Source organism: Cnephaeus nilssonii (assembly GCF_951640355.1).
Source record: "Cnephaeus nilssonii genome assembly, chromosome: 9".
In the NCBI taxonomy this organism is placed as follows: Eukaryota; Metazoa; Chordata; class Mammalia; order Chiroptera; family Vespertilionidae; genus Cnephaeus; species Cnephaeus nilssonii.
Window position 1 is genome coordinate 9,710,300 of NC_137080.1, and position 19,519 is coordinate 9,729,818.

Consider the following 19,519-nt stretch of genomic DNA (forward strand, 5'->3'; position numbering starts at 1 on the left):
GCCCTGACTGTGGGAACGACTTCCTATGTCCTCACGTGTGCCTCCCTGGCTGCCAAAATGTCCTCCGACAGCTGCGGTCACGTCCTGTGTGAGACCGGAATCTCTATCCTGATTTGTGCTACCCCGGAAATGTCTATTTCTGAGCCTCTTTTTTTCCCAGGAACCCAAAGTCCTTCTCTGTATGTCATGGATGCCATATAATCTATATGCAGACAGCATATATGAACACATTACACATGCAAATCGAGTCAGCTTCTTGAAAGTTCTCTGTTCCTTCCTTGCCAGCTGGCAGACTCGGTAGGCCAGCTGACACCCAGCCAGGCCATTTTATTCATTATTGCACAAACCCAGAGCTTGGCTCCTCTCTTCCTAAGAATCACGGAATACAAAGGCCAGGAAGAGTGGGGATCCCTCAGCTCAGCCTAACAACTCTGTCCCTTTCCTGGGGCCTTTACTGGGCATTTGGCCCAGCTATTGTAAACCTGTCTTCCTTGTGATGGAGCACTTGCGACTTTATTCTTTGGGCAGCACTGAGATGGGTCTCAACAACAGCTGGGTTGTTGTGACAAGGGGCAGTCTCGGCCTCTGGGGCAAATGTCCATCAGGTTTCTATGTGGCAGGAATGCATGTGGCATGAAGATTCAGGTAAACTGTACAGAAACAGTTTATACTCAGCATTCTTTTGGGCAAGATTACAAAACGGAGTCTTATTTAAAAAAAAAAATAACAGAACCTCAGTCCATCTGCTGTGTGTTGCTGGCCAATACTGTGTCCTTTCTCACATCAGTTTCTTAGACTAAGCTACTTAAAGAAGCAGGAAATGAAGAAAGGCAGAAAGTTTATCAAGGGAATCCATGTAGAATCAGTAGAAGTAGAATGAACTTTGAATTAGAGCCACTTAGGTCCAGGTCTTTATGGCTGGGTGATCTTGAGCAAGTTGCTTTACCTCTCTGGGTCTAGTCATAGGACCTTCAGGTAAGGTACAGGCAATGATCCCGCAGAGTTGTAGAGTTAAATATCACATGTCTGAAACATCTAACATGGTGCTTACCACATTTGCTCAGCCATAACTATTATGATGATTACTATGTATCAGTTTCTAAAACTACACTCCTTTTTTGAGATTTTTTTTTTAAAGGCTCAACCAACAGGAAGACTAATACCCAGAGAAGATGACCTTCCTCCTGCTGCTCATTCAATACCAACTATAGACACTGATGGAGTCCTTAGTCTAAACTGAACATGGGTCCTGGACTCGAGTAGTACTCCAGCTGCACCAGCGAGTCAGCCCTGTCTCCTTCCCAAGGAGCTCTAAGGAGAATGAAAGTGGTCCTCAGGGATGCCTTCCTCCAGCCATCCCCAAGGATGGACCCACCAAGTCTCCATCCTGGGGGAGTCAGGCCACCCTTGCTGACAGGGGAGTGGCTCTTCATTCTGTAAACATTTCTGAAACAGCTTCTAAATTGCAGACTCGGAACGGGCTGCAGGGACATGGAGACTAATAGAACACGGCCAGTGCCCTTGAGAGGGTGATGGTCCTGCGGAGGAAAGAGCGGGGAGAATGGATCATGACAGCCAACTGAGAGGTCCCTCGGGATGTAGGTGGAGGTTGTGGGAGCACATCGACTCTGCCTGGGGAGAGCAGGGGAGGCTTCCAGGAGGCAATGCTTGGTGGGGCCTTAAAGGCTGAGCAATATTTTGCCAGATGGACAGTATTGAATTCGTAGGGGCTCAATATATAACATCCATTTATTTTTCCCTTTCTCAAGTGTGGAATCGATAGAGAAATGAGACACAAGGGATAGACAAATGGAGGTCAGAATGTCGGCTTTATTGTTGAGAAAGCCAGTTGGGGAACATGGCTCTTTTGTGGCTAAAAGAGCATTGTCCCCTCCCACCCCCCAAATAACTTTACAGTGGAGAAACTGACAGACTCTGCCTCAGCCAGGTGATCAAGGTCCACATCAACAGTCGTAAATCATGTTGACAGCAAGTGGACCCTTGTGGTCTTGCTCCCCAAAACCATAACCCCAGTCTAATCATGAAAAAATTTCAGCCAAATGCCAGTTGATAGACTTTCTACAAAATACCAGGTCCGTACTGCTCACAGCTGTCACGGTCATCAGAAACGAGGGAAATCTGCAACTGCCACAGTGAAGAGCAGCCTGAGGAGACCTGAACAAATGCAGCATGGTACCTTGGATAGGATCCGGGAACTGAAAGAGGGCATTAGGTGAAAGTGAAGGCACAGAAGAGAAGGCAAAGCTTCCGGCACTGCTCTGACCTGAAGCCCTCCCATCTCAGCACCTCCCCCCTTTCCTGTTTTCTAAGTTCACGTCCTCCGGCCCTGGCCCTGTTTCCTGGATGCTTCTGGCCTGTTAGCCATGAAAAGAAAAGCAGGGGGGAGAATCCTAGTGGAGAGAAGGAGCGTGAAGGAGAGTGGACTGTCCTGGGGTGACTGTTTCACCATCATCCTGGTGCCTTCAGGTCTCTCTCATCAAAAGACCCGAGAAGGCAATTCATTTAGGAACTTTGGGGGGCAACTGCAGAGCTTGAGGCGGGAGATCGGACGTGTGGTTTTCCCCTCAGAGGTTCATTTGAAGACTAATTTGCCCTGTTGAGCTACTGGAACATGATTACAAAAGATGTGTGAGGTTTTATTTAACCTCAAACCCAACCCAAACCCCAGCTGCTGTGATGGTCGGTTACTCAGCCCAGGCATCTGCCAGATTGGCCGTCTGCCTTCACCCACACAGGATCAGAGGCGGCCTGGCTCGTGGGGAGCCCTCAGAAGAATGTTCATGGGCAGCGATGCCACAGACACTCCTTTTGCCAGGGCAAGAGCTGCAGCAGGCTGGACAGACGTGCCCCGGCCTGCCATGTTCCATTGGGGACGGAGAAGGCAAAGCCATATGCTAACTTTCTGTGGCTTCCGTGGCAGAATCAGAGCACCTGTCAGGGAGCTCTCTGGAGACGCTGCCTGCGTAGCACAGCTTTTGTCCACACACTTTGTTTGAAAGCAGGAAGCCCTTGTTAATTCAGTGCACTCCCTCACACCCCCAGACGCCTACCAGGCCCTTGGCGGGTCTACCAAGCAATTGCTTTGTTGTCGGAAGAAGGCTGTGGGCCTCTCACACCAGCCTGGTCGGTCTTCTCATGTACTAGGGTGTCTTACCTCACGGGCTGTGCTCATAGTAATCCTCAGACCTCCGGTGTTTGTCTTTGCCCGTCAGAATCGGACTCCTCCTTCTCTCCACTTTCTCTGAATTCGGGCAGCACTGGGGGCCACCCTCACAGTTTCATGCTCAGTCTTCCTCCTGTGGGGCCTGGATGCGTGGTGACTGTCACCCTTCTGCGCGTCCTTAGAAACCAGGGGCTGTGCACTAAGCAGGTGACAGTTGCTAGGTCAGTCACTGGATAAATCTGATTGGTGAATAGATTAGTAGTACACCTGCTTAGTCACCTGGCCCTCACCCTTGAAATAGGAGTTCAAGGAAGAGGCGGGGATCAGTTTAAGAGTGAAGAGAAGATAAGATAAGGCAGGGGAAATGGAGGACAATGAATAAGAAATTAAATGAAAAAGGAAAAGGAAACACTTTGCCCTCTGGCTAGACAATACATTCCCGTCTCCACCTGGTGGCATTTCCATCCAGATGGTACCAGTTTGACTTTGTAAGGGCCCATTCAGGTGATATGAGTCACTGGGTTTTTCAATGCCCACATGAGTGTGACAACAGAGTCCAAGTTTCCCATGATGCCTCCATATTAAAAACCTTCCCTGCACTCGCATTCCCCAGTAGCTGGGGTTGTGCAAATCACTGACATTTTGTCAGCATTTGCTACGTTTCCATCGTCCCAGCTCCCAAAACAAAGTCCTACCCACGCTTTTCTGTGCACCATACTGCTGGGAAACCAATCTGCTCTCCAGTGCCTGCAAATTTGGATCAAGTCCAAGGTGCTTAACATGTGTGTGAAGCCCTTTGTGACCGACTGTCCAACTGCACCTCTCCCTGCCTCCCCACTGATGGCCTAGACTCACATGCCCCAGCCCATTCTTGGCCAGGTGCTTGAGTTTGCTGTTACCTCTGCTACCACATTCTTCTCTAACTTCCAACCCTACTGCCTCCGATGCTTCCTCCTGGCCAGTCCCATTTGTCCTAGGGGTCCCAGCACCTCATTCATTCCATCGGTCAGTCTGTCTGCAGGCATTCTGCTAGTGCTAATCCTAAGTGCACCAGACACTGAGGATACCGCCTCCAACAAGCAGAACTGGTTCCTCCCCCCCCCCCCCCCCCCCCCGAGAGCTTATGGCCCAGTGAAGGGATACAATTAAAGAGGCAGTGATAAGATACTTTGATGAGTGGTGTAATATAGGATAAGAGCGGGATGTGTGTATTAAGTGTTCTCCAGACAAACAGAATAGGCTATAGAAAATGTGAGTGTGTGGAGAGAGAGAGAGAGAGAGAGAGAGAGAGAGAGAGAGAGAGAGAGAGAGGTTTTAAAGAGGTTTATTATAAGCGGTTGGCTCATGAGATCATGGTGGTGGACAAGTCTTAAGATGTGCAGAGTGAGTGGGCAAGCAGGAGATGCATGTGAGCCAGCAGGCTCAAAGTCCAGGAAGAGCCAAAGTTTCAGTTCTCATCCAAAGGCAGAAAAAGATCTGATGTTCCAGTTCAAAGGCAGTCAGGCAGGAGAAATTCTCCCTTACTCAGTGAAAAACCAGTCTTTCTGTGTCATTCATACCTTCAACTGATGGGATGAGGCCCACCACTCTAGAGAGAGTAATCTGCTTTACTCCATCTACCACTTTAAATGTTAATCTCATCCAAAACACCTTCACAGAAACACCAGAATAATGTTTGACCTAATATCTGGACACCCGTGACCCAGTCAATTTGACACATAAAATTAACCATCACAGGGTGTCTCGGGGACACATAGCTGGAACCTCTACTCTGGAAGTGCTTCCATGACCCCCCCACCCCCAAGACTCCTTTCTCTCTGCTCCTGTAGCCTTCAACCCCATCCTTATCATGTCATAATTCCTGTTGGCTTGGCCTCTCTCCCAGTGGTCTGGGAATGCTTTGATGTTTATGTGATGCTTTAAGACCTTGCTCAGAAGTTGGACCAACTAGGTTGACTTTCTGGCTCTCTTACTTTTAACAGTATACCTGGACACATTTCTTATCATTCCTGAGCCTCAGTTTTCGTATCTGTAAAAGGGCTAGTTTTAGTACATACCAGCCTCACAGGAATGTTGTGATGATTAAACGAAGTAACTCGTGGGAAGTGTGTAGAGCAGGGCTGGCACAGGGGAAGTCCTCAGAAAAAGAAGCTCCTCCCCGCCTTCACTGTTGAACTCGAGCACCCGGCACACTTTCCAGAAACTGACAGGCTCTTGATTAGACTTGGATGACACACCCTGACTCATTTCCAGCCAGCAGCCAAGTCTGTGCCCAAGAGCCTCTCAGGGACTCCTTCCAGAACCCGGCCAGCGTTAGTTCCCTCCAGGCAGGCACAGTGGGAAGGAAAAGCATCTGATCTTGTCTGAAGGGAGGTGATGACAGGACAGATGTTTGTGGAAGGCTGTGGAGTGCCTGGAGCAGAAAACGGAGAACGATTCCCAACAGGTGGTTTCTTTAGTGACCAGCTTGGCCTTCAGTTAACAGCAAGACTGACTTCTTCAATCAGGCAATGGATTTGTAGCCAATCACTTTCAAAGGGAGGAGACCTCAGGACAACTCATTATCAAGGATTTGATTTCCACTTCAAGGATAAAGAGTACCCAGTGGAATAAATGGACACTGGACAATTTTGTCGTTTGCCATCATGAAGGGTTTTCCTGTCCTTCTGAGAGCCTTGGATGTCTGGACTCAGCAGTGTACAGACATGAAAGGGTTTTATTGTTCTCCTAACAAGGTCTGTGCCTGGGCTGTGAGGGTCTCCATTCAGGCCCTCACTACTCTCTCTATGTCAGTTACTGCACCTCAAAGTAGGGAGGATCACCCTCCCTGTATACATCGGGTGACAGCTTGTTACATGACACCTATAGGCATTATTTAACCTTTATCAATGAGGGGATGCTTGGTGAAATGCTTGGGAGAGAATGCAGCACGTGCTTACGTGGGCTTACGCAGAGGGATTCAGCCTGAAGATCTCGTGTAATCCGACCTAATTTTTACACAGAAATAAGTGTAATGTGGGGAAAAAATAACTTCCCACAGCATGCAAATCAACAGCCATGCAGTCATGCTTTTTAAAAATTATCTAGTATCATCTTTAATACTTCAGCAAGCTCACTCTCTTCTGAAGTTAATAGCATGGTGCGTCCTGGTACTGGGCCTTCCTGCTAGCTTTTTATTCCTCATGTTCATTCCAACCCATCTTTCAGCACGAGCACCGCCAACGAAATGAGTGCTTATGGCGAGATATACAATATAACAACAGTGTATGTGAAAATATAACAGCAATGCACCTTAAAAGAATGGCACCATGGCCCCAACTTCACCCTGGCTGGGTTCCTCTGCACATGCCACAGTGTAGTTTGGAACTGGGTATTTAGTCATCAGCTCTTTATGCATCTGCCTCAGGGCCAGAGCATAAGCACATTTTACAATTCACTGGGCCCAGAGTGAAAGCTGGTTATTATGGGTTTACCTGTTCTCTCACCAAAAGATATTGAAATCCTAGCCCCCAGTACCTGTGTATTGTACCTTGTTTGGAAATAGGGTTTTCATAAATGATCAAATTAAGATGAGGTCATTAGGGTAGACCCCAATGCACTATGACTGGTGTCCTTATAAGAAAGAGACACACATAGAAAAAAAGACAATGACAACATGAAGACACAGGGAGAAGATAGCCATCTATAAGCCAAGGAACACCCGAGGCTCAGCTACGGAAGCAGGAGAGAGACATGGAGCCGGTTCTCCCTTATAGCCCTCAGAAGAAACCAGCCCTGCCAACACCTCGATCTTGGACGTCCAGCCTACTGAACTCTGAGAGAATACGTTCCTATTTAAATCACCCTGTGTGCGGTATTTTGCTATGCAGCCCTAGCAAACTAATATACTAGACTATTCTTGATTATTTTAATTTGGAGAGGTTCTTTTCCATAAGGTAATATTCTATCCATTACTTAACCATTGTGCTTCTGGGGTGCACAATTAGCTGTAGAAAAATGGGAAATGTTTGGGAGAGAAGAATTGGTGGAACCCTGGATATCCTACGAGTGAAGAATGCAGGGCTCAAAGCAAAAGATTTTAGGACAGATGTGTAAATAATAATACAAATCACAGCTCATATTGATTGGGTGTTTCCATGCACCAGGCACTGAGTTGAGCCATTCACAGGAATTAACTCATTTAATTTGCAGAACAACCCCATGTAAGTGTTACAATGATCACCCCCAGCTTTCAAGTGAGGAAAATGGGTCAGAGTGAGGTTGGTGACCTGCCTAAGGTGGCTCAGCTGGTAGGTGGTTCGATCCTTGGCAGCCAGGCTTCGAAGCACACCTCTCCTGGCTAGAAAGACCTAGAAGCCATTAGTTTTATAAGATTAATTCTAAGATCAGCATCTCTGAGATAACAAGGAGGTTTTACACGTATTCCTTCCACACATATCCACGGATGGCCTATCGTGGCCAGGCGTTGCTCTGGGGTCCAAAGTTGAACTCGATGCAGACCATGCCTGCAGGGGACACGTTGTCTGTGGAAAAAGGGCCACTGCATACGTCTTCAGTTTCATTTCTGTTCCTCTGTGCTGGTGCTTAAGTCTGCCCACTAAGAAAACTGGGACTTGTCCTAGGAGGATTTCTAAAATACAGTTGTGATGGTTAGTGTTGTGTGCCAACATGGCTAGGCTTCAGTAACCCAGTTAAACAGAAATCTAGGTGTTGCTGAGAAGGTATTTTGCAAATGTGCATAACTTCTACAATCAGTTGGCAGTAAATAGAGATTAACCTTGGCAATGTGGGTCAGCCTCATGCCATCCGTTCAAGATCCTGAGAGAAGAGGAATTCTGCCTCTAAACTGCAGCATTAACTCTTACCTGAGTTCCCAGCCTGCTGGTCTGCCCAACAGACTTTGAACTTGCCAACCCCTACAATCACATAGCCAATTCTACAAGACTAGAAGCCCGGTGCACGAAATTCGTGCACAGCGGGGGGTTGTCCCTCAGCCCAGCCTGTACCCTCTCCAATCTGGGACTCCTGGAGGGATGTCCGACTGCCCATTTAGGCCCGATCCCACCAGGATCGGGCCTAAATGGGCAGTCGGACATCCCTCTCACAATCCAGGACTGCTGGCTCCCAACTGCTTGCCTGCCTGCCTTCCTGATTGCCCCTAACTGCTTCTGCTTGCCAGCCTGATCATCCCCTAACCACTCCGCTGCCAGCCTGGTTGATGCTTAACTGCTCCCCTGCCAACCTGTTTGCCCCCAACTTCCCTCCTCTGCCAGCCTGGTCACCCCTAACTGCCCTCTCCTGCAGGGTTGATCACCTCCAACTGCCCTCCCTTGCAAGCCTGGTCCCTCTCAACTGCCCTCTCTTGCAGGCCGGGTGCCTCCCAACTCCCCTCCCCTGCTGGCCATCTTGTAATGGCCATCTTGTGTCTACATGGGGGCAGGATCTTTGACCACATGGGGGCAGCTATATTGTGTGTTGCAGTGATGATCAGTCTGTATATTACTCTTTTATTAGATAGGATAGAGGCCTGGTGCACGAGTGGGGGCCAGCTGGTTTGCCCTGAAGGGTGTCCCAGATCAGGGTGGGGTTCCCTTGGGATGTGGGGCGGCCTGAGCGAGGGGCCTGTGGTGGTTTGCAGGCCGGCCACGCCCCCTGGCAACCCAAGCTGAGGCCCTGGTATCTGGAATTTATTTTCCTTCTACAATTGAAACTTTGTAGCCTGGAGCAGAGCCAAGCCTGCTGCTTGGGCGGCAACCATTTCTGTGGCAGTTAATTCACCTTCTACAATTGAAACTTTGTAGCCTTAAGTGGGTGAGCCCGGCCAGGGTTTGCGGAAAGCTTTGCTTCCCTGTTGCCGTCGGCAACCCTGGCCTGCTCTCTCAAGCTCCATTCTGCCGCCATTTGTTTGAATTTGTTTACCTTCTATAATTGAAACTTTGTAGCTTGAGTGGAGGCTTAGGCCTGCAACGGCTATGGAAAGTTTGGCTTGCTTTGTTACCTGGGAAACCTTGCTCTCTGTGGCTGTAGCCATCTTGGATAGGGTTAATTTGCATACTCGCCCTGATTGGCTGGTGGGCGTGGCTTGGCTGGTGGGCGTGGCTTATGTAGCAGAGTGATGGTTAATTTGCATATTACCATTTTATTAGAGAGGATAATAGTAATTCCTTATTTATATGCATTCTTTATATAACAAACAATATATAAACATTTATGTATACATATAAAGTTATGCAATTTCTTAAATATGTTATATATGTTTACACACATATATGTATGCATATACGTATGCACACGTATGTATTTGTATAGGTATATGCATATGTGTATGTGTATGTGTATGTGTCCTATAGGTCCTGTTTTCCTGGAGAACCCTGACCTAAACAACAGTCTAGTTGAAAAATCACAGTATTTTTGCAGAGTTAAAGGTGTGGGTCGAGTCCCAGATCCATCATGTACCAGCTCTGGGAACTTCAGAAAATTCTGAAAGGCCAAAAATTCTCTTCAAGCTTTAAATTTCTCAAGTATAACATGACAATAAAAATAACTCTGAATGATAATACTTGCCTCACCTACTGCATAGAATTGAGTATCAAATGCTATGGGTGAAAACACTTCTTAATAAAATGTCACTAATATCAGTTATTAGATCCAAAGGGAATGTATTTTTACAAATGATAGGCAACTATTTTTCTCTCAGACTTTGTAACATGGCCTCAAAGAGGGTGCTTGGTTCAGACAGAATGAGTGAAGCCGGAGCACTTGAGGTCACAGTGAGTGACTTCCGGGGGTAATCGATACACTGCCGAGGACTGTCCTTGCTGGGCTTGAGGAGGAGAAAGGACAGACACAGCCTACAAGCTTACTATTGCCATGGCAACGGAAGGGAGGGAGGCCTTTTCCATCGGTCCTGCAACCTCCCTAGGAGACGCATGACCAGGACAGCGAACAGGCGTGTGAGCTGCCATACCTGTCGCGGTGTGGCTGCTCCTCAGCCCTGCGGTGGGTGGAGTTGCTGTCCCTGAGCACTGAGCAGGCTTACGTGTGACATGAGAGGCCGGAAGGGAGTCGCCAGACCTACCACAGGGCAGAAAAGGACTTCGGGGGTGTGCCTGTTGTTTTCTGCATTAGGAGGTGTCAGCTGCAAGGAGTGCCCCCTCGCTGGTGCCCATGGGTCAGCAGACAGGAAAGAAGTCAGAGAAAGAGGTGGAGTGCAGAATGCTGATGTGACCACACCGAGTGTGTGACTGTGAGCGTGACGCCCCATGCGTGCTCTCAGGGGTGCAGGGTGGGGGTGTGTGAACAAGGCAGCTGCAGAACTGCCCACAGCCTCCCCCCTGCGCCGTGTCTGGGACTCGCTGCGGGTGTCCCCCTCTTCACACAACACTGAGCCAAACGGCTGCTTTTGCTGAGTTTCCCTGAAGCCTCACCAGGCGCTTCGGGCAGCCTTGACCCCAGCCCATCTCTGTAGCGGCTTTAACAGAGCCCAGGGACACCCTGCCTGCGGGCAGGGGCACTTTCGCATTTCCCTGGTCCTCCAGGGTGCCAAGTGTCATCCAGGCCAACAAACCCATTCTGAGAAGAAAATGCTTTCTTCTCGATTCCAGCAGACAGCCCACTCCTCCAGGATTATAATTTCAACTTAAAAAGTGTCCAGGGCGACTGCTGTGAGCTTGTTCCAAGTCCCACTGCCCAGAGTCTGGGATTTCCCTGTTTTCTTAAAGCTCCTTGTGGTATACTTTCCATGACAAATGTGACTTCATACTCACCCCCCACAAGACTTGTCATACTTTCGGATTTTCAAGACGGTTCTGTGTTAATATTTTCTTTGTCTTCCAGGATTCCCTCCACTTCCCATGTGTTCCCCCTGCATAATCATAAAAAGCAAAAGCCTTAATGAGCACGGTTCACTTCTTAAACTTCACAATAGATAAATAGACGATTGGCAGTTATATTTGTATCGACATAGAGAAATATAGATATTTCAATATTATCCCTTAGATGATTTGTGCACCATAAACATTTTATTGTTATGATTTTAAGTTACTGCTAAGTCATCTAAGTAGATGTCCCAGGAAGCCCAAGTCTTTTAAAATTCGCATATGGGTCATATGTAAGAAACTCTATACTTTCTGGTCCCTTTCAAAAGATTAAGTTATCAAGTGATGAAGATTTTAAAAATCAGCAGACTTTTTCTGATCCTTTTAGGGGGAACGTCAGCAAGTCTGGGCGTGACTGAGCGGGCTCTTCCCCTGTCTTTCTAGAAGTCCTTCAAACGTGGGGTTTTCTGTCTGAAGGCGGAAACATCGCTTCCCTAAGCTGCTTTCTGGAGGCAGCAGGAAATGCAGGTCAACATCCTCCTTAAAACACTTTACGCGGAGACAGATTGGGAGCAGAAGCCGAAGTGGTGGCCGAGGGGTGGTGACAGGCGCGTGGAGACAGGCAGCGGGGTGGCTTGAGGACAGAGCAGGCTGCGGCCTCAGCGGGCTCCCCACAGACACTGGGAGGGAAGGACGCAGCCCCAGGAGGCGAACAAGGGAATCCTGCCAAGGAAGCTTCCCCAGAGAAACAAACCCATTGGAGCTGCCGGAGAACGGAGAGACCTGCAGACAAAGCCTGGGGCGGAGGAGGGGCTCTGCTGGGTATCCCCTGAGAGGTGAGCACAGCACCAAGCACCAGAGGGCCGCTGCGGCTTTAATTAAAGATGCTCTGCCTTCCCCTGGTCCTTGATTTAAAAACCTAGGCCCTGAGGAAGCTGGGAGAATGTGTGCCTCCTTAGATGGGTTTCTCCTTCTTGGAACCTAGAATGTGGCCCTCTGGGCCCTGGCTGGGTAGCTCAGTTGGGGGTTCGATCCTCAGTCAGGGCACCTATAAGAACCAACCAATGGAAAAAATAAAAAAGCACAAATAAGTGGGACAACAAATTGATCTCTCTCTCTCTCTCTCTATCTATCTATCTCAAATCAATGAATTTTGTTAAAAAAGAATTTGGCCCTCCGGGATGGCTATTGGATATGGGATTTTTGCTCCACTGCAACCTTCGCCCCCAGCTAAATATGACCCCGAGAGAGAGAAATGACAAAAACACATTGCAAAATTAACAAGTAGGAAGTGTAATACACAGACAACAAAGGTGAAAACATAAGTGTGTCAGGTCTCCCGTGTCTAACTTGGACTTGGAGAGCTGGAGAATTCTGAGGGCGCAGGCGCCTGCCCCGCACAGCAGGGGCTCCAGCCTGGCTCTGGCGACACCTCCTAATCCTGGCCTCGCAGTTAGGACGCGCTGTCAACTCCACTGAATGTCCTGGTCTCACCCGTGCGGCTGAGCAGCATCAGATGAATGATGGCAACAGACCAAGAAGTACGAGGGCGGCCTGCCTGAAGGGGCACCCGGCAACCTGGCTTCCTGCCCGGCAGGGCCTCCGAGTCCCGGGCCTGGCCCTTTAACTGTCGTGGGTGTGAACCTTAGAGAACCTGAGGATAGAACAGACCCGCTCCTTCCGAAATGCTCTCGCCTCTGCACGTTCCCGTCTGCCACTCTCCTGTCTCCCTCTTTCTGGCACTCTCTCCTCGGCACACGGTCTCTCTCGGTGGCTCCGCCTGTGGCTCTGTCGCAATCTGTCCCCCTCCTGCCCGGTTTAGAGGTTGTGAGGACCCTTAAGCTGCCTGAGCCGAAGTTCTGAGAACCCCTGGTTCAAAGATCGAGGCAGGGAGTTCTCTGCTCTAAAAGGGGCACACATGCTTGAAACAGAAATATCATTCAAAAGGGGAAGGAAAAAAAAGACCACAAACTGTGCTTTTTTTGGTAACTGTTTGAGAAATTTGACTCATCACCAGTTTCAGGAAGATGCACTTCTCGAAGCCTTTGGGAGTATTCTGTGAAAGTGACACCAAGCCTGCACGGTAGTTTGTAACCTTGCTCCCCTGTGTTGGGATAATAGCCGAAAAGTGAGGTGCTGTGCTAAGTGCTATACGATATGTTTTTAAAAGATAAATTATCTTATTTATCCCCTTTCCAGGAGCGATCAGAAAGGGAGCTGGAGTCCCCTTTTCATAAATCTAATCAGCACCTGTCGCCAACAATAGAAAAACCAGATGGTAAATTACTCACAGCAACTTGTGACCCACAGGGTATGTGGGGTCACACTTTATATAGATCACTTTTCGACCTGACGAGAACCAATCTGGTAACACCAGATATACCATGAGCTCAGTTTCTATTTTTGGTTTCAGCTACCACTGGGTAGACTGTGATACTGCAAATAAATTAGTCTCAACACTGCTTTTGGAGTTTAATTTAGAAACTTCAAAATAGCAAGGGATAATGTGCCACACATATCATTTAGGCACATATTTCAAAGGGAAAAATGTGTGGCAAGAATTGCCATTTGCCTGTCTTCTCCACTTCACGGGGGTGTCATTTTTCTGTAAATTCGGCGTGTCTCTCTTCTATTGCTCATTTTCCCTGATCTCCACCAGGCAGCATTCCCTTTTTGCTGCTGACAAGGAGGAAGGGAGAAAGTGGCTTTTGTGAAAGTCATTTCTGTCCACAGAACAGCCATTTTCAGGCATAGATCCCTTTAAAGGAAACTTCTGACCCTAATAGTTGAAAAGGGTGTAAATATAAGAAGGTATCTCCTAGCTACAAGAATGATACAAGTCATACTAAAAGAGACCGAGAAGATTGACCGTTGTCAAGACTTGTGCAGGCTATGAAATCGGACCCTACCACAAACTGACAAGTTTGCCTGCGACAGCATCATTGATACTGCCTGTAGAAGACCCAACAATCCTGGGTCAGAAAGAAAGGACCGTTTATTACTCACAGAAACAGCAGTAGCCAGAATAGCAGCATGTTTTGGCACTGATTTCTCCAAGTCTCAATTCCCCCAGGGGGTTGCAAAGAAGGCTAGGTGACAGCTGCACATGCCGTGGGTTATATTACAGGAGAAAGAACTCTGAACTTAGGGAACCCTCATCTTTTATAATGGGCAGTAAGCTCCCCTGCTCTTTGCTCTAGAGCAGCGGTCGCCAACCTTTCAGACCTCACGGACCATCGGTGGTCCGCGGACCACCAGTTGGCGACTGCTGCTCTAGAGCAATAATTTTCAACCGATATGCCACAACACGTGCATATTTTAAAAATTATTGGGGCACACTGGTTGAAAATCACTGCCCTAGCTGAAACCGGTTTAGCTCAGTGGATAGAGCATCAGCCTGCGGACTGAAGGGTCCCAGGTTCGATTCCGGACAAGGGCATGTACCTTGGTTGCGGGCACATCCCCAGTAGGAGGTGTGCAGGAGGCAGCTGATCGATGTTTCTCTCTCATCGATGTTTCTAACTCTCTATCCCTCTCTGTAAAAAATCAATAAAATATATTTTAAAAAATAAAAGAAGAAAATCACTGCCCTAGAGGGAGAAACTATATCTTCCAAGGCTATTTGCTACACTTACATAAAACAATTATTCAGAACTATGGTAGTCTCTGTTCACAAACATGCAGAAACATGAGAGAACCATATGGAATTTTCTCCCAACAATGGTAACACTGAATTGAAAATATAAATATGATCAAGTGTATAGAGTCATGTGTCACTTAACAACAGGGATAGGTCCTGAGAAAAGTGTCATTAGGTGATTTTATGGTCATGCAAACATTACAGAATGAACTTATACAAACCTAGATGGTCTGACCCAGTGGTCGGCAAATTCATTAGTCAACAGAGCCAAATATCAATAGTACAACGATTGAAATTTCTTTTGAGAGCCAAATTTTTTAAACTTAAACTTCTTCTAACACCACTTCTTCAAAATAGACTCGCCCAGGCTGTGGTATTTTGTGGAAGAGCCACACTCAAGGGGCCAAAGAGCCGCATGTGGCTCGTTAGCCGCAGTTTGCCGACCACAGGTCTAACCTATTACACACCTAGGCTGTAAGCTATAGCCTATTGCTACAAAGCAGTACAGCATGTTATTGTACTGATACTATAGGCAGTCATAACACAATCTATATATATAAAAGCCTAAGCGACCGGTCAACCAGTCACTATGATGCACACTGACCACCAACGGGCAGATGCTCAACACAGGAGCTGCCCCCTGGTGGTCAGTGTGCTCCCACAACCAGCCTCCTGCGGCCAGCCAACCTCCCACGGTCCCTCCCTCTGGCCAGCCAGACCCAATCGCCTCAATCGGGACTGGGCAAGAGGGCCCCGATCAGCCCGGATCACCGGCCAGGCCGAGGGACCCCACCCGTGCACGAATTTGTGCACCGGACCTCTAGTGGTAAATATTTGTGTATCTACACATAGACGAGGTTCAGGAGAAATGTGGTTAAAGGTAAAAATGGTACACTTGTATAGGGAGGGCACTTACCATGAGCGCAGCTCGCAGGCCTGGACGTTGCTCTGGGTGAGTCAGTGAGTGAGGATGAGTGAGTGTGACGGCCTGGAACATACTGTACACACTGGAGACTACAGAAACACTATACACTCAGGCTGCACTCAATTCATAAAGAACTTATCTTTTTTAAATAGTAAATTAACCTTAGCTTACTATGTCATTTTTACTTTATAAACTTATTTTTTTAACTTTTGATTCCTTTGTAACTACACCAAGCTTAAAACACAAACACTTTGTACAGCTATCCAAACATATTTTCTTTATTTATGTCCTTATCTATAAGCTTTTTTCTATTTTAAAATTTTCTATTTTTTTTTTAACTTTTAAAACTTTTTTGTTAAAAATGAAGATGCATAAAGAATGACAGGCTCAATCCCAGCAGGCTGAGTGTGGAGCAGTGCCCAGCGCAGAGCTAAGCCACAGGGCAAGTGTCCGGCTCCCCCTTGCAGCCTCTCCTGCACTCTGAAAGGGAAAGGGGTCCTCTCCCACCTGCTTCTCCAGCTGGGAGGCCTAGTGCCTGGGCCAGTCTGGCTCTGTCTTGGCCTGGGCCCCTTCAGTCAGTGGTAGGGAAGTGGTAGTCGTGGCCCAAAACGACCTCATGTGTCCAGCTCATGTGTGGCTCAGTGGTTGAGCATCGACCTGTGAACCAGGAGGTCATGACCCGATTGCCAGTCAGGGCATATGCCCAGATTTGGCGCTCAATCCCCATTAGGGGGTGTACAGGTGTACAGGAGGCAGCCAATCAATAATTCTCTCTCACCAAAACCGGTTTGGCTCAGTGAATAGAGCGTTGGCCTGCGGACTGAAAGGTCCCGGGTTTGATTCCAGTCAAGGGCATGTACCTTGGTTGCAGCACATCTCCTGTGGGGAGTGTGCAGGAGGCAGCTGATTGAAGTTTCTCTCTCATCGATGTTTCTAACTCTCTATCCCTCTCCTTTCCTCTCTGTAAAAAATCAATAAAATATATTTTTAAAAAATCATTCTCATTGATGATTTATCTCTCTCTCTCCCTCTCCCTGAAATCAATAAAAAAGGTTTCTTTAAAAAAAAAGACCTCATGTTTCCAACCACTGCATCATCCTCGAAGAGCGAAGTATAATCACATACTCACCTATTGTTGAGAAGCTGATTCTGCACAATCTTTCGTGGGGACTCCAGGTGGTACAGGAAAATCAGACACCTGCCTGTTACAGGAATTGCAAACCACCTTACCCTGAGCCACTCTTTCTCCCAATTTTGCCTTCTCAGGAGGCTGATGAAAGGACAGTCCATGCTCAGCAGCCACGGCCACGTCAGGAGCCTTTTGTTAGGGGAGAAGCAGCACAGAGCCAGCTACACTGCAGCTCAGAAGCGGGGAGCCCCTGGGGTGAGGAAGAACCGGCAGGTGGCCAGGGACCCTCTCCAATCACAGAGCACCCCAACCCCCACACATAGGCGTGGGGGCCCAGCTCACATCAGATGCAGCTCATGGCTTTCACTCATGTGAGCGAGGATGAAATTAACCCCCTGTGAGATGCAGGAAAGCCTCATGGTCAAGGGGTGTGGAGTCAAACAGGACTGGGTTTGCATTTCAGCTCTGTAACTGTATGACCTCAGGTAAGCTGCTCAACCTTTCTGAGTTCGTTTTCTCCTTTGTAAAATGAGGATCGTGCAATTTACCTGGTACCATTAATGTTGGGATTAAATGAGATAAGGTATGTAAGCCCTGAGCACAGTGATACATAAACAGGAACCGTTACTATTATTGTGGAGAATAAACGCCACTCGGTAAAGTTAAACTTTAACCTCAGCTTTCTCAGTGTTGAAGAGAGCACTGGACTAGAAGCTGGAGACTGAGGAGTCATCCCCCAGTGCTGTGCTTTCATTCCTCTCCAGCAGAAAATAAAATGAGAAATAGTCAGCGTGCTGATGTCATAGCTGCCACCTGCTGTACCAGCACAGACATGGTGAGCTGAGGTCAAACTCACGCATCAGGCGACACAAGAATGACCCAGGGTCCCAGGGGTGCTCAGTCCGGGAGCTAGTAAAGACGCGTGCCTAACATCTGCTCCTACAGCTGCTGATTGAAATGGTCAGGAGGAGGGTCTAGGCTTCAGCAGTTTTGAAAGCTTCCCGCATGAAACAAATGTACATTAAGGTCTAAGAACCACTATCCCAGCTGGGAAGGAAACAACTGAGTTTTCTTGAACCTTTTATGTTATTTATTCCGTTGGCAAACACATATTGATCCCTTGGATGGACTGAGCACAAGACCAGGTGCTTGAATTATAAAATCCAGTCCCATCCTCAAGGGTTCTAGTTTAACAGAAGAGACGAACAGGGGAAGTGACAGTAATAATACTGTGGATACGTGCCATGAGGGGTCAAACTGGAAGCTCTTCAGATAGAGCCTGCTGGCAGAGAGGAGGTTCCAGACCAAGGCAATAGTTTCTGCAAAGCCCCAGAGGAGAAAATACATAGAACACTCCAGATATCCCAAAGAACTCAGTAGACTAGCCATCAGTGCAAGGCCGAGAGGTGGGGCGGGAGAGCCAGAGACCAATTCCTTGTAAGAAATGTAGAATGTCTGGATTTTATGTAGGGAAGTAGAATGATCAGAGCTGTCTTTCAGAAAGATTATTCTGGCTACTGGGTGGAGAGCAGATCAGAGAGAGGCAAGACTGGACATGGAGAAGCCAACTCCAACGGTTCCAGCCATGAAGGCTAGCGTTCACAAGGGACGGATCTGAGAGATATTAGGGGAAGACGAGCATAGTGACTGGGGGGGGGGGGGTGTTGGGGGCAGAGATGGCCCATGCTTGTGGCTTGAGTGCTCAGGGGACATCAGGTGATGCCAGGCCCTGAGTGAAGGAAGGGAGGGAAGGCGGGAGTGTGTTCTGTGGCAGGATCAGAGGCCTTCGGAGGAAAAGCTCATTCTTGCTTCATCTGAAGACCATAACTTGGGCTGGTCAAGCCTAAGGAAAATCGTACAAATCCTGCATTTTTCTGTATTTACAGGGTGCATGGCATTCTCATGGTAATTGGAATACCTGATTGATTTGAAATCTTCTTGAGGATTTATATCAGATGGGTAAAGGGGAGCTTTAATGAGATGAAGGTGCACGGCCGAGGAGAGGGTTGGAACAGAAGGCAGGCGGGACCAAGTGCCCGGAACTCACCCTCTGTTTCCTTCTCAACCCTGGAAAGTCCTCTAGCTCTGCTGCTCTCATTGGGACCCACTGCCTGAGAAGGGACAGCTAGACACAGCGGCCTGGCCCCTCCTCTGCAGAGCGCCAGACTGAGTCAAGTCAGCACATGGCCATTTTTTTACAAGGCAAACGGTGAGCAGAGTTGTAAGCAGCTCCATTTATTTGAGTAAATAGCTTGTAAAGAAATCATTGGTAAACATTACAAAATTAAATACATTTTCAAAAGCTTGCCAGTATACATAAAATTCACAAACATAGTTCTTTTAAAAAATAAAATATGTTCAAAGCACCCTTGATAGAAAATGCCTGACCCCTGTGCTCCAACAGGGTCCCCCCAGACACAGCTCACTGTAGGTGGGGTCTCTGTGGGGAGGCAGCGGGACCTCCTGGAGGGAAGCAAGAGTTTCTACTCGGACCTTTTACTCCACCAGAGTCCATCTGAATGTTGAGCCTCCCCCAAGGAGCTGGTATGTAACTAAGAGGGGCAGGGCAGGCGCCCCTGGCCTAGCTCCAGGCAAGGGAATCGGGGTGCCTAGAGCCAGAGTCCTCACCTTATGCCGCTCAGAGAAACCAGAAATGCACTCTCCACCGAGCTTCTCAACCAGCCAATGCTCCTCTACCAACTTTCTTGAGAGTGGGAGAGGCTTCCCCACCTCTCCCTCTGCTCACCACTGAGCGCACCCCCTCTGGTCTGCTGCTGCCCAGGCACAGAAGTGACCAGAACCTACTTCTAAGAAGGGAGATGCA